Genomic DNA, 12,871 nt, shown 5'->3' with positions numbered 1-12,871 from the left:
GAACGAGACGGAGGGAAGTTAGCGAGTGAAGGGCATGACAATTTTGGACTGGAACGCAGCATTAGTCGCTGGTCGTGCTCTTCTTCTTCTTCTTCTTTCCGTTTCATGGCCGTTCACTCCTTAGGAGTATTACCGCCACCTACTGTATAGGCTACCTTGCGCACATGATCGTCGTGCTCTGATAGGCGCTCAACTGTTTTTCCTATCCTGGGTAGCCCGGATGTTACCATGTGAATATTTAACTTGAATTTTTTGATCTGAATTTGAGCAGTCGAATTAGACTGATGTTTTCTTTGAAAAATATTAACTTGAAATTTGAGATCTGAATTTGAGCAATCAAATTTGATCAACTTGAATCTATTTTATCTGAAATTCTGTAAGTTGATTTTTTTTTTAATCTGTATTTGTGAGCATTGAAAAATATTCATCGAAATTCAGGTTTTGAGAGGTAAATTCGAAACAAATAAATTCAGATACATGGTTTCCAAAGTAAAATAATTTCTAAGGGGTGAATTCAGAGCAAATAAATTCAGATAAATGTTTTTCAAAATAAAATATTTCAAAACTAAGTATTCAGTGGCTGTTAAATTTCAAATAGTTCTGTCTCTTATTTGCTTCCATACATTGTTTCATAAATCATGGGAAATTCCGTCAGTTTTTCGTCAGCCAAGTTTTTTTTTTTGTTTTTTTTTTTTTGACCCTCATAAGTAGGCCTACTACATATTTATAATTTCCTAATTGTTGGTTAGATTAAAATATGGTTAAAGTGTAGTGCAAATGTACTGACAAGCATGGTAAACTAAAATATACTTTAATGTCATTTCTACTGAAACATGAATTTAAATATATTTGTAATTAAACATTTATCCAGACAATACTAAACTTTAAAACAAGACATAACTCAGGGTTTCTGCAGGTTTGTTGAAGGTAAATTTAAGACCAACTAAATAAATTGAATAGGAATTGAATGTCAATATGTTCTTTAAATGTAATTGTCTATGGAGAAACACAAGTTGTATTAGCAACACTTAAAGCTGCCGTCGGCAACATTTTTTTGATCATATTCAGTGAAATCGACACTATAATCCGACAGAACAACATAAATAAGGTGGTTTTAGAAAAAAACCCGAGCTTCTAACTCCACCTGGAGCGCAAAAATCCACCGCTCCCGGATCATCGGGTCCAATCAGCGCAGGGGGGTGTGAGATCTGACTGTCAATCACAGGTCGTGCACACGCCTCAGATCCCCCCTCCCTCGCGCACGTTACAATATCACATGCACACGCCACGCCTGAAGTTCGCCTGAAGATTGCAGGAAGCGTGATGGCGGAGAGAAAATCTACTAACAAGCTTCCAATTCCTCGGTTATTGCTATCTATGGATAGATTAGCCAGGGCAGCCTACCTCCGAGTCCATGGTGTTGATCGATGCTGAAGAGACGGACGCGTTCACAGAAAATCAGGTACACACGCAATGACGAGCACGACCTCGATGGGAGGGTGCTCGCTGGTAGTGGGGAGGGGCTTGAGAGTTGTAAACATTAAAAATTTTGGCTAAGTCGACCCAATCTGCCAGACTTGCCGACTGCAGCTTTAAGAGTTTGAAAATACAACTTTTATCAGATAATATTATTTCTTTTTAATTAATTTTACAAAAAAACATGCTTAATTCAAGAAACATTTACTTGAAATGTAAAATGACATAAAATATGATGTCTTGTTTTCCGTGAAACTGATCAAAATGAAATATGATTAAAACAAGAACAGAGCCTAAAGCTCAGAAAAATCAACGTATTTTAAAATCAACTCACTGACAGATATTTGTTCATGTTTAAGCATAAACTTACTTAATTTTGTTTAAAACTTTATCTTACATTTGCATCTCAAGTAAATGTATTTTGATTTAAGAATTTTGAGGTATTTGTAAAGCAAGAAATTGGAAAGCAGAACAAAAATAATAAAGAAGATATCATTTTTTTCTTTCTTTCTTTTTTTTTTTTTTTTTGCAATGCATGCAACATTTAATGCCATAACTTTATGAATTGAAGACTTTCTGCTCTGTTTTAAGACTTTTTAAAGGCATTAATTTGTGTAAGGGCTAATTGAGACATTTTAAGACCCCCAGAAACCCTGTAACTAGAGAGATTAAATCACTTACCTCGTCTCTTTCAAGTTTACTGTATATCTGACTTTCAGCCGGTTGTCATGACAGCATAACTACAAAAAAAACGGGTAACCTTCAAAATGATAAATATAAGGATTCCTGAAAGGAACATGACGTTCCTCTCTTCAAAGCTGTTTACATGCAGTGAACTTGCTGCAATCACGAATACACGACTAGTCTTTCATCCACCTCTTTACCGATTTAGACACTTTGCAGAGCAAATTATAAATGCCGTTTAACTGAATAATACATAGTCACAGAAATACAAACTTCACACATTAAACCCTCTGGAGTGCTTCCGCTACAGTAGATGTGACTGTAACTCCAGTTTTATTTTCTGCTAGAACCTGAAGGAGAGCAAGAGTGTTTTAAACACAGAACAGAGGCATTGTGGGATTTGTGCACATGGCAGTGGGGAAACATTAACCTTCATTCCAGTTACTGCACTATACACTTATAGGGGGCAATTACACTCACTTCATGCATCTTGATTCATTGGATTTCTTTCAGACTTAATCCATTTACACTCAGCTTCGTAAAACAAATGTAAATGTTTATTGTGCAACATTCCAAAGGTGGTTAAAATAAAATATGCTTCTTAAAACAAATATAAATGTGCACTACTAGTCCAGGCAAAGTAGCATTTTACGACAGACTAATTGTAAAATAATTTTTTTGCAGCTTAGATAATTTCTATGAGGTGTCCAGAACAACATACTAAAAGTCCTAAGAAATCCTAGTTGAGGAAATATGTTAAATTCTCATCAATCCGAGATGTGTGCCAATAAGGCCAGGCAACAATACACCCCAATGGGGCTATTTTTTTCCTTTACTCCTATCAAAATGAAACTTTACACAATATAAGTACCCATGAAAAGTAAAAAATTTTGTATTACAAGTTTCTTTTGAAATGAATTTGAATATGCACATGAGCGCCACACTTATTGAATATGTCCTAATTTGCATAGGCAGAAACACCATTCATATGTATGACAAATAGTGGTCGACCGATATATCGCCAAAGCCGATATATCGGCCGATATTTGGCATTTTTGAAATATCGGCATCGGCCGATAAGTTTTTCTGATTGGCCGATGTGTTGAAAGCGGGACTTTTATTTTGACGGCGCTCCAGACTTTTATTTTGACGGGCGGCGCTGAGAACACCAGCGCCAGAAGAGAAAAGCTGTGTCCCAATGTGAAGACTGCATCCTTCGAAGGCTGCGGACTTCAAACGATGCAGCCTATGCGTCCTCCGAACGACACACCATGTAGCCTTCGTAGGATTTCCTAATTGTGCAGCCAGGTGTTCCCGATTATCGCTCCAGGCGCCAAGCAACGGTGCGAGAGTATGCTGCCATCCTGACAATTCATTTGATATAATTAAGTAAACAGCTATGGAGCCAGAATTGGCTATTGTCATTTTTATGTTTTATATTTTACTGGAGGACCAGGTCATGTAGGCCTACTTTCGGCTTAGCCGAAGATTCAAATGTTCATTTATATCTTACCTTGATGCGATTTTGTAGGCTAGTGTATTCTTTTTATTATGCATATAAATGGACCATGGTAAATATATTTACACAGGTTTTCAACCCTATTTGAATATAAAACCCAGTTGAATATAAAAAGTCCAGTGTGAATGTTACTCCCGCTCGTCATCGGCAGCTGTCAGTCACTGTTGCTAGGCGACAAGAACAATCGTCCGTAGGCTAGACCGGTCCGAGCGCTTCAGATGCGCCCTTTGAAATGGGACGGAGCTGTAGTTAGCAACAATTTGTTAAAGGAGAAGTTCACTTTCAAAAAAACTTTTGCTGATAATTTACTCACCCCCATGTCATCCAAGATGTCCATGTCTTTCTTTCTTCAGTCGCAAAGAAATTAAGGTTTTTGATGAAAACATTCCAGGATTTCCCCCCATGTAATGGATTCTATTGGGACCCAAACGGTAGAAGGTCCAAATGACAGTTTAAGTGCAGCTTCAAAGGGCTTTAAACGATACCAGACGATGAATAAGGGTCTTATCTAGCGAAACGATCGGTCATTTCCAAAATAAATAAAAAAGTTTAAGTTTTATAAGCACAAACGCTCGCCTTGCTCTGTTCTGTGATGCGCGTTGAAGACGTCACGTAATACGCAATTACGTTGAAAAGGTCACGCTTGACGTGTTTACAAATGTGCGGAAGGAGGACCATATACACATTTTCGAATGTATTTGTGTCAGTTTATCGTTTAAAATGCCCATTTCGTGTGCGTATCCTGGGTGTTTTAATATTAAAAAGCCAAAAAGAACATTTTCTTCAGGACAGAAATTTTTCAAGCGTGACCTTTTCAACGTAATTGCGTATTACGTGACGTCACGAACGCGCATCACAGAACAGAGCAAGGCGAACATTTGTGCTTATAAAACTTAAACTTTTTTATTTATTTTGGAAATGACCGATCGTTTCGCTAGATAAGACCCTTATTCATCGTCTGGTATCGTTTAAAGCCCTTTGAAGCTGCACTTAAACTGTCATTTGGACCTTCTACCGTTTGGGTCCCAATAGAATCCATTACATGGGGGGGAAATCCTGGAATGTTTTCATCAAAAACCTTAATTTCTTTGCGACTGAAGAAAGAAAGACATGGACATCTTGGATGACATGGGGGTGAGTAAATTATCAGCAAAAGTTTTTTTGAAAGTGAACTTCTCCTTTAATATTGTGACAATAAGCCTACATTTTGTTAGTTTAATTTTCAAAATAACCATGGTGGTATGTAAGGAACTACATCGTTAATACTCGAAGTGATTTTCCCACACAGGACAGCAACACTACAAAATTATGTTATTTTACAATATGATGCATTGTTTTACATTAAACTACACAAAAGTATATAGTTTAAATGTATCAACCTTGAAAATATTCATAAGTAAAATGCAACATATGCAGTAATATAAAAGCAGAACCATCATAAAAACCCTGACAAGGTTTTTTTCCTCCAGAATTCCTTTACTTTTACTCTTGATACCTTAAGTACATTAGAGTATGCAAGATAAGTTTGCTTAACTAAGGTTTAAAATATATGACTAGTAGTTTTTCGCCAAAGCGGTATTAGTGGTTATTAAAAGTACTTCAGTGTAATAAAGTATCTCAATATTTATTCCATGAGTCAGCCCTGCAAACCCGTTGGTAGACGTGGATAGTGTAAATATGCAGTCAAACACTCTGGAGAGCATCCCAGATGGTGTCCCACCAGCAGGAGGCCTTACCAGGGTCTCTATTGTGGAGCCCATCTCGGTCCAGCAGCACACCAGGGTCTCCCACTCAGCTGAATAAAAGTCTACTTCATTTTTCTTATTTTATGTACTGTAAATTTAAATGTTTATGTTGATTTTGATATGTTTAAAGTATGTTGTAAATAGTTGGGGGAAAAAAGTTATAGAAGAATTTGTTTCATGTAGAAATTATGACTGTCATTACAAAAATAAACAATGTCCCGAGCAATGAATTCTCTTTTATTTACACATTTAAAGTTGCAGAATTTTTTTTTCCTTTTAAAAAATATAAGTGAAAATATATATATATACATATTTCTCAATCATTCTTTCAAGAGGAGAAAACAGCCTGTCCATTCTCTCTTGTGCTCTCCTCGCCTCTGCAGTCTCATGTCTTCTCTAATCAAGTCCAAAAACTCGTCCTCTCTGTCTCGCCTTCTTCGTGGTGCTGGTGCTGGTGCTGATGCTGCTGGTGCTGGTGCTGCCCCTGGCTCCTCCTCTTCTTGGTCACACACTGATGAACTCGGCCCTGGTGTGTCCTCAGGGATTTAGGCAATTAGGGTGCAATGCCTCTGTCCCAACATCTCATCCATGAGGACAAACCAAGGCCAAGTTTCAGCAGTGGGTTTCCCACTCACACCATCACCTGTCCCAGGACACGTGCAATCCTAAGGCAGAGCAAATTAACCATGGCTTGTTAATAACAACAGCACAATTTGTATTTTAAATCTTACTTTGTATTTTTAAAATCATATTCATATCCAGAAATCATATTCATGAATACTCAAATTTGGTTAAAACCTTTGTAGACATAGCTTATGACAGCACTACAAAAACACATAAAAGTGAAACCCTATTGCCTTATCTACTGCTTTTCCTATTGTTGTGGGCTTTATAGGGTGAGTGATATTTCTTATTTACACAAGTTAGACAGACTAGTGCAAATATTACAATAAAATTTAATTTAATTTATTTAGTTTATTTATTTTTTTAATTGCAGTTTAATAAATTGAGCTGTCTGCTCCTTGCTCCCTGAAACAATTATTAAACTAATATTATCACAAGTTTTGCCTCAGACCACCTGACAAATGAAGCCACGCAATGGTGATGGAGTTAAGATGAAGTTTATAAGAAAGAAAAACTTGTGGCTTTTAACTGTGGTTTCACTAGCTATTTGAGTAAATGAAAACATAATACTTACATTTAAATGTGAATTTGCCGTCCACCAGCGAACTCTCGGCCGTCATTTTTTTTTAATAAAAATGCTGTCGTCACCGACGCGCGATGACTCAAGCCCAATTTATACTTCTGCATCGAACTTACGCCGTAGCTACGTCGTAGGCTGTGTCCTTCGGCGTACCCTGACGTGCACCTCTCCAAAAATGTAACAACGCGTCAACTCTACGCGGACGCAAGCGCTGTGATTGGTCTGCTAGGACCGCTCCCTCGGGTTTCACATGCTCCCTCAGCGCGCGTGAACGCGGACAACGACGCAGAAGTATAAATGAAAACCAACGCGTTACCTACAGCGTAGAGGCTCCGGCGTAGGTCCGACGCAGAAGTATAAATTGGCCTTTATGGGGTAGGATAGTCCGCTAAGTGTCCATTTATGTATCCTTCCTTTTACGGGGAAACGAAGGGTGCATGTGGCGTCGCTTTAGCCTTCGTCGCGCCGCGATGACGCAACAGGCCTTCGAATACGGACTTCAGAGGATGCAGAATTGAATTGGGACAGCCTTCATCGCGCCGCGGTGACGCAATCGGCCTTCAAATGCGACCTCCGAAGTGTGCAGCTTTTGAATTGGGACATCCTTCGTCGCTCCGCTGTGACGTTTCGACGCGCCGCTGTGACGCAATCGGCCTTCAAATACGGCCTTCGGAGGATGCAGACTTCACATTGGGACACAGCTACAGGCAGCTCCTCAGATGATGTCAGATCAAACAGCGCTCACTCACATTCTACTCTCCGTCTTCATTAATTTACGATCTCTGTCAGTCATATCTAATACTTTGTTAGACAGAACTGGTAAACAAAGTAAGTAAATGGTAACTTATGCCAAGTAAGTAAAGTAAAGCGTTTGCTTTTATATTTGTAACAGAAAAGGCAAACAATCAGGCTAAAATACTTTCTCATTTGCTGTCAACATTCAGCAAATGCGCATCTAAGTCATTTAAACAAATCTCTGAATATCTAATAAACATTTAATTTCACAAACCTTGCAGATTTAATCGAATCCAGCTGTGATATCTTGTGAAGTGTGCATTACTGTCTGCGAGTGATGGTCGGTCCGTGCGAAGTGAGTGAATGCGAACAGAAGATCAGCTTCACATGAGACGCGATCAAAAAACTTTAAATCCTTCATTTTAAAATATGCTGATATATAACCAGTTGCCAACTGTGTCATATTCATATCATTTTCACTGTGCTGTATGTAAAATTAGCGTTACCTTGTCTTTATTTGAAAAAAATATGATTTCCAGCACGAAATTACCAGAATACGGAGTGCCCTGTTACAGTGTTTACTTTCTTTTTATTCACATATTCATATATTTCTAAACAATTACTTTGTGAAAAATACTGTAATAGGATTGCAAATTTAAGAAGTTGCCATCTAAAGTATAAAAGCATGTTTATTTTAAAATTTTGTTTTATAATTTATTAAATATTGATTAAAATAAATATATATAAAAAATATCGGCTTTATATCGGCCATCGGCCACCCTGCTCTCCAAGATATCGGCATCGGCATCGGCCATCAAAAAACCAATATCGGTCGACCACTAATGACAAATACATCAGCCCAATATTCATCCAATCATCCTACTGCCAATGGGTGATGGCAATGCTGCTTTTATACTGGCCTCTAACCTGAAAACTGCCTGGCTTGGTAGTACCTGACAAGACAAGGTAGCAACAACAGGGGAGGTTTCTTTCTGGTGTTTTTTTTTTTTTTTTTTAAACTAACCTAGATATTGCTGTTGCTAGCTTCTCATAACTCTGTAAGGCCGTGTGTCCACCAAAGCGTTTTTTCACGCGGCTGGCGTGTTTTTTCAATTGCTTTCAATGGTAGCGCCGCGTTTTTAAAACGCCATGAGCGTAGCGAGGCGCTGAGCGTTTTTTTCACGCTGAAACGCCGAGCGCTCGGCGTTTTTTACAGGTCGCCGAGAGTTGAAGAATGTTCAACTTTGGGTAAAACGCTGCGCTCATCACTGTCACTTTTTACCCAACCCACCAATCACAGTGGAGGAGGGGCGGGACTAATACCACACCGACCAACCGCCACATTCTGCTTGTACAACGTCAACAAATGACAACAACAACCATAACGGAACAAAATCATTTAAAACAAGAGCCAGAGAAAATGCATTACATTGTATCGACATTTTAATATAGAATCAACACAGAAACAAAATATGTGTGAAATGAGATACTAGTAACACTTTCGCGGATATTCAGTTTCATAACAAGCAAAATGTCTCAACTGAAAAAAACGCAACGCTACCAAAACGCTCTCAAGCGCCCATAGCTAGGTGTTTTCAGCTGGCTAAAAACGCTTTGGTGGACACACGGCCTAAAGCTACTTTACAAACGGTGGAAGTCTGATTGTGTGGCCCGCCTGGTCTGAAATACTTGCTAACTACAAAAAGAGAAGCAGTTTTGGTGTCTGGCAAAATTATTTTAAAGAGCTGGAATGTCTGGAAAGTGTGTCTATCTGGTTTTTCATCTGTCTTCTGTGTGAGAGTGAATCGTTTAGTTGGTAAGAATGACTTCTCAATCAATCAATCAATCAATCAATCAATCAATCAATCAAATATTATTTGTAGAGCGCCTAACAACAGCCAGAAGGTGCACAAGGCGCTTTCCAGTAAAAACATCAATAGACAACAATATATAAAAACATAAATGTACATAAAAATAGCAGTCAAATCGGAAGCTACGTGTTAAAAGCTTGTCTGAATAGATGTGTTTTCAACTGTGATTTGAAAACACTCAACACGGTGATGCTACGTAGATGTGCTGGAAGTGTGTTCCACAGCTTTGGGCCCTGGACGGCAAATGACCGGCCTCCAAACATTTTATATTTGAACTTGGGAATGACCAGAGAGGTATGTTCAGAGGAGCGCAGAGTTCTGGCTGGTTGGTAGACCGTTACTAATTCAGCGAGGTAGGCCGGTGCCAGATCATTGATGGCCTTGAACACAAACAGCAGGATCTTATACTCCACCCTAAACCGCACCGGGAGCCAGTGGAGCGAGCGGAGGAATGGGGTGATGTGTGAGCATTTGGAGGTGTTGCAGAGAAGGCGTGCTGCCGCGTTTTGTACCAGTTGAAGCCGATTGAGGAATGATTGATTAAGTCCAGTGTAGAGGGCATTGCAGTAGTCTATCCTCGAGCTGATGAAGGCATGAATGGCTTTTTCAAGGTCAGCTCTTGACAAGAATGGTTTTACCTTACTGAGGAGCCTTAGCTGGTAAAAGCTCACCCTCACAACTGCACTAATCTGTTTGTCATACTGCAAACTTTTGTCAAAAATAACACCCAGGTTACGCACAATGGGTGCAAACTGAGGTGTTAGAGGACCAAAACTGAGAGAACTGTTGAGTGAGTCCGGGCTGAACAGGATGAAGGAAATTCTGTGAAAGCCACTGTTTGATGTCCTGAAGGCAGTTATAAAGAGGGTCCAGCACAGAACGATTGCTCAGAATCACAGGAAGGTAGATCTGGAGGTCGTCTGCATAGAAATGAAATTGAACGTTGTGATTGGAGATGAGTTGACCAAGTGGCAGCATATAAAGTGAAAACAGAATAGGACCAAGAATGGATCCTTGTGGCACACCGGATGACAGGGGGACAGCTGAGGAGGAAAAGTCATTAAGCATTACTGAAAAAGTTCTGTTAGTGAGATATGAAGAGAACCAATTGAGCACCACGCCCTGCAGACCGATAGCATGTTGAAGACGGGAGATGATGATGGCATGATCCACGGTGTCAAATGCAGTGGTCAGGTCCAGTAACACCAAAACCACAGAGCTTTTACTGTCCAGGGTTCCAAGAATGTCATTATTGACCCTCAGTAACGCTGATTCGGTGCTATGTCTAGACCTGAAACCGGACTGAAATTTTTCAGCAATGACTTGCAGTTGGAGGTGAGACTGAAGCTGGGACAAAACAAGCTTATCCATCAACTTAGACAGAAATGACAGGTGAGATATTGGGCGGAAGTTGGACAGTATGGTGGGATCAAGGTTGGGTTTCTTGAGCAGCGGTCTGACAATGGCGTGTTTGAGAGCAGTGGGAACAGTTCCCAAACTAAGACAGCTGTTTATGAAAGAGACAAGGAAGGGACCTATGGTGTCAATAGCCTCCTTCAAAATCCTGGCAGGAACAGCGTCAAGAGGGCAGGTGGTAGGCTTCAACTCATGGACAGCTTTTTTAAGGTCCGCAAGAGTAACTGCCTCAAAGTTCTCCAGCACACATTGCGCCGCTCGGGAGGACATGTCAACAGCAGAAGCGTGTGTAATGGTTTGCCTAACAGACAAAACCTTGTCCAAAAAGTATTGTTTGAATGCATTGCATGTATTTTCAGATACATCATTCAAAACAACAGACACCGGATTTATGACAGAATTAATGGTGCTGAACAGGATTCCAGGGCGGTGGCTGTTGCTATGGATGAGATTGGAAAGGTACTGTCCTTTAGCCTCCTTCACTGCTCTCTGATAGGTGGCAAGACTGTCTCTAAACATCTCCAGTGACACCTGCAGTATATCCTTCTTCCATTTTCGCTCAGCCTGTCTACACTTACACCTGAGGGCCCAAGTTGTATCATTGAGCCAAGGGTCCAATGGACCTTTGGTCATCTTTACCTTGTAGGGCGCAACAGAGTCCATAATCTGGGAGCAGATGGTGTGGAAGGAGGAGAGGAAAAGGTCAGGACATAGAGGTGATGCCAATTCAGCAGCAGAGGCGAGATCAGAAACAGAGAAGGCAGCAACAAAGTCATCAACTGTAGATGAGGTAATGATGCGACGACGATGGGGGGCAGTGGACGTGGGTGCAGGAGGAACAGCACATATGTCAAACCGTATGAGAGAGTGGTCAGAGATGGGAAAATCCAGGACCTCACAAGTTGACACTGTCACCCCGCGAGAGATGATAAGATCAAGAGTGTGACCTAACCTATGAGTGGGACAGGATATGGAATGGGTCAAATCCAATGAATCTAAAAGTGCCTTAAAATCGTTGGCAGGTTTATCAGAGGGGCAGCAAACATGAATGTTAAAATCACCACAGATTAGAATATTGTCAAACTTTGCCAGAAACTCTGTCAGGAACTCTGAGAACTCATTTAAAAAGTCCCTATTTAATTTAGGCGGCCTATAAATTACTGCACATAAAATAGGACAGGGCAATGTGAGCACAAATGCTTGTAACTCAAAGCTGGAATACCCTCTAGTGGACAGCTGGCGGCACTTCAAGGACTGTCTGTGTGTGGTAGCTATCCCCCCGCCCCTACCCGTTTGCCGCGGGGTGTTTAGGTAAAGATAGCCAGAGGGGAGGAGTTCCGAGAAGGCGCTGACGTCACCTGGGGGGAGCCAGGTTTCGGTGAGGAAAAACAAATCCAGATTGTGAGAGGAGATGACATCACTGAGGACAAATGTTTTGTTATTGAGCGATCTGGTGTTACAAAGTGCCATGCGGAACGTAGTCGAGTTAACAGGCGGTGATGTCACACGTGGAATTGGACAAAGATTTCCTTGGACACAGCTCCGGGTGGATGTTTTTACGCGGCGGGCACACGGAAATGGAACGCCAGTGTCGAAGCCAACCGGCCGAAGCCACCGGTAGCACTCCCGCGATCCTCTAGCACTGCCAAGTCCCGATCGATCTCCACTCCTCGGCGACAGAGAATCCAGGTGAGTCCTCAGCCTGACATGTAACCCGCCTCTCCGACCGCGTCTTCTGCAGCGCTTACTGCCTGGTAGCAGACAGACAGGGCATCTCAGGAAAGGACGAATTGATGTCAACAGTGGTGGTGGTGGTTTGAAGGACTGGGCATTTAGGAGGCAATTAGTTGTAAAACGCAATTCCAGCAGCGTAGTGCGATCATAAACAATAAACGACAAGACGGTAGCAAAAACAAATATGAAAAAAACAGAGCAGCAGGTGACATGCCAAACACAGCGGCGCCATCTCACGTTTCCAGAATCTCTTCTGCCTGTAATCTCGTAATCTTACCAACAATACCAATCATTTGTAAATCTACCAGCCCAAAATGTAATCTCACCACGTTACTAATGACTAAGATGGCTATTCTGACTTTCTTCTGATGTTATCTGTGGGGTAATGTCATTAGGTAAGGCTTGTTCGCAAAAAAAAAGAAGAAAAGAATTTAGAACTGGAGGCAAGATTGTGCAATCAATTCTTAAGGTCAATATAAGTCTTTTT

This window comes from Abramis brama, assembly GCF_963993115.1.
Source record: "Abramis brama genome assembly, chromosome: 3".
Taxonomy (NCBI): domain Eukaryota; kingdom Metazoa; phylum Chordata; class Actinopteri; order Cypriniformes; family Leuciscidae; genus Abramis; species Abramis brama.
The sequence above is the reverse complement of the archived record's forward strand: the minus strand, read 5'-3'. Positions refer to the sequence as shown.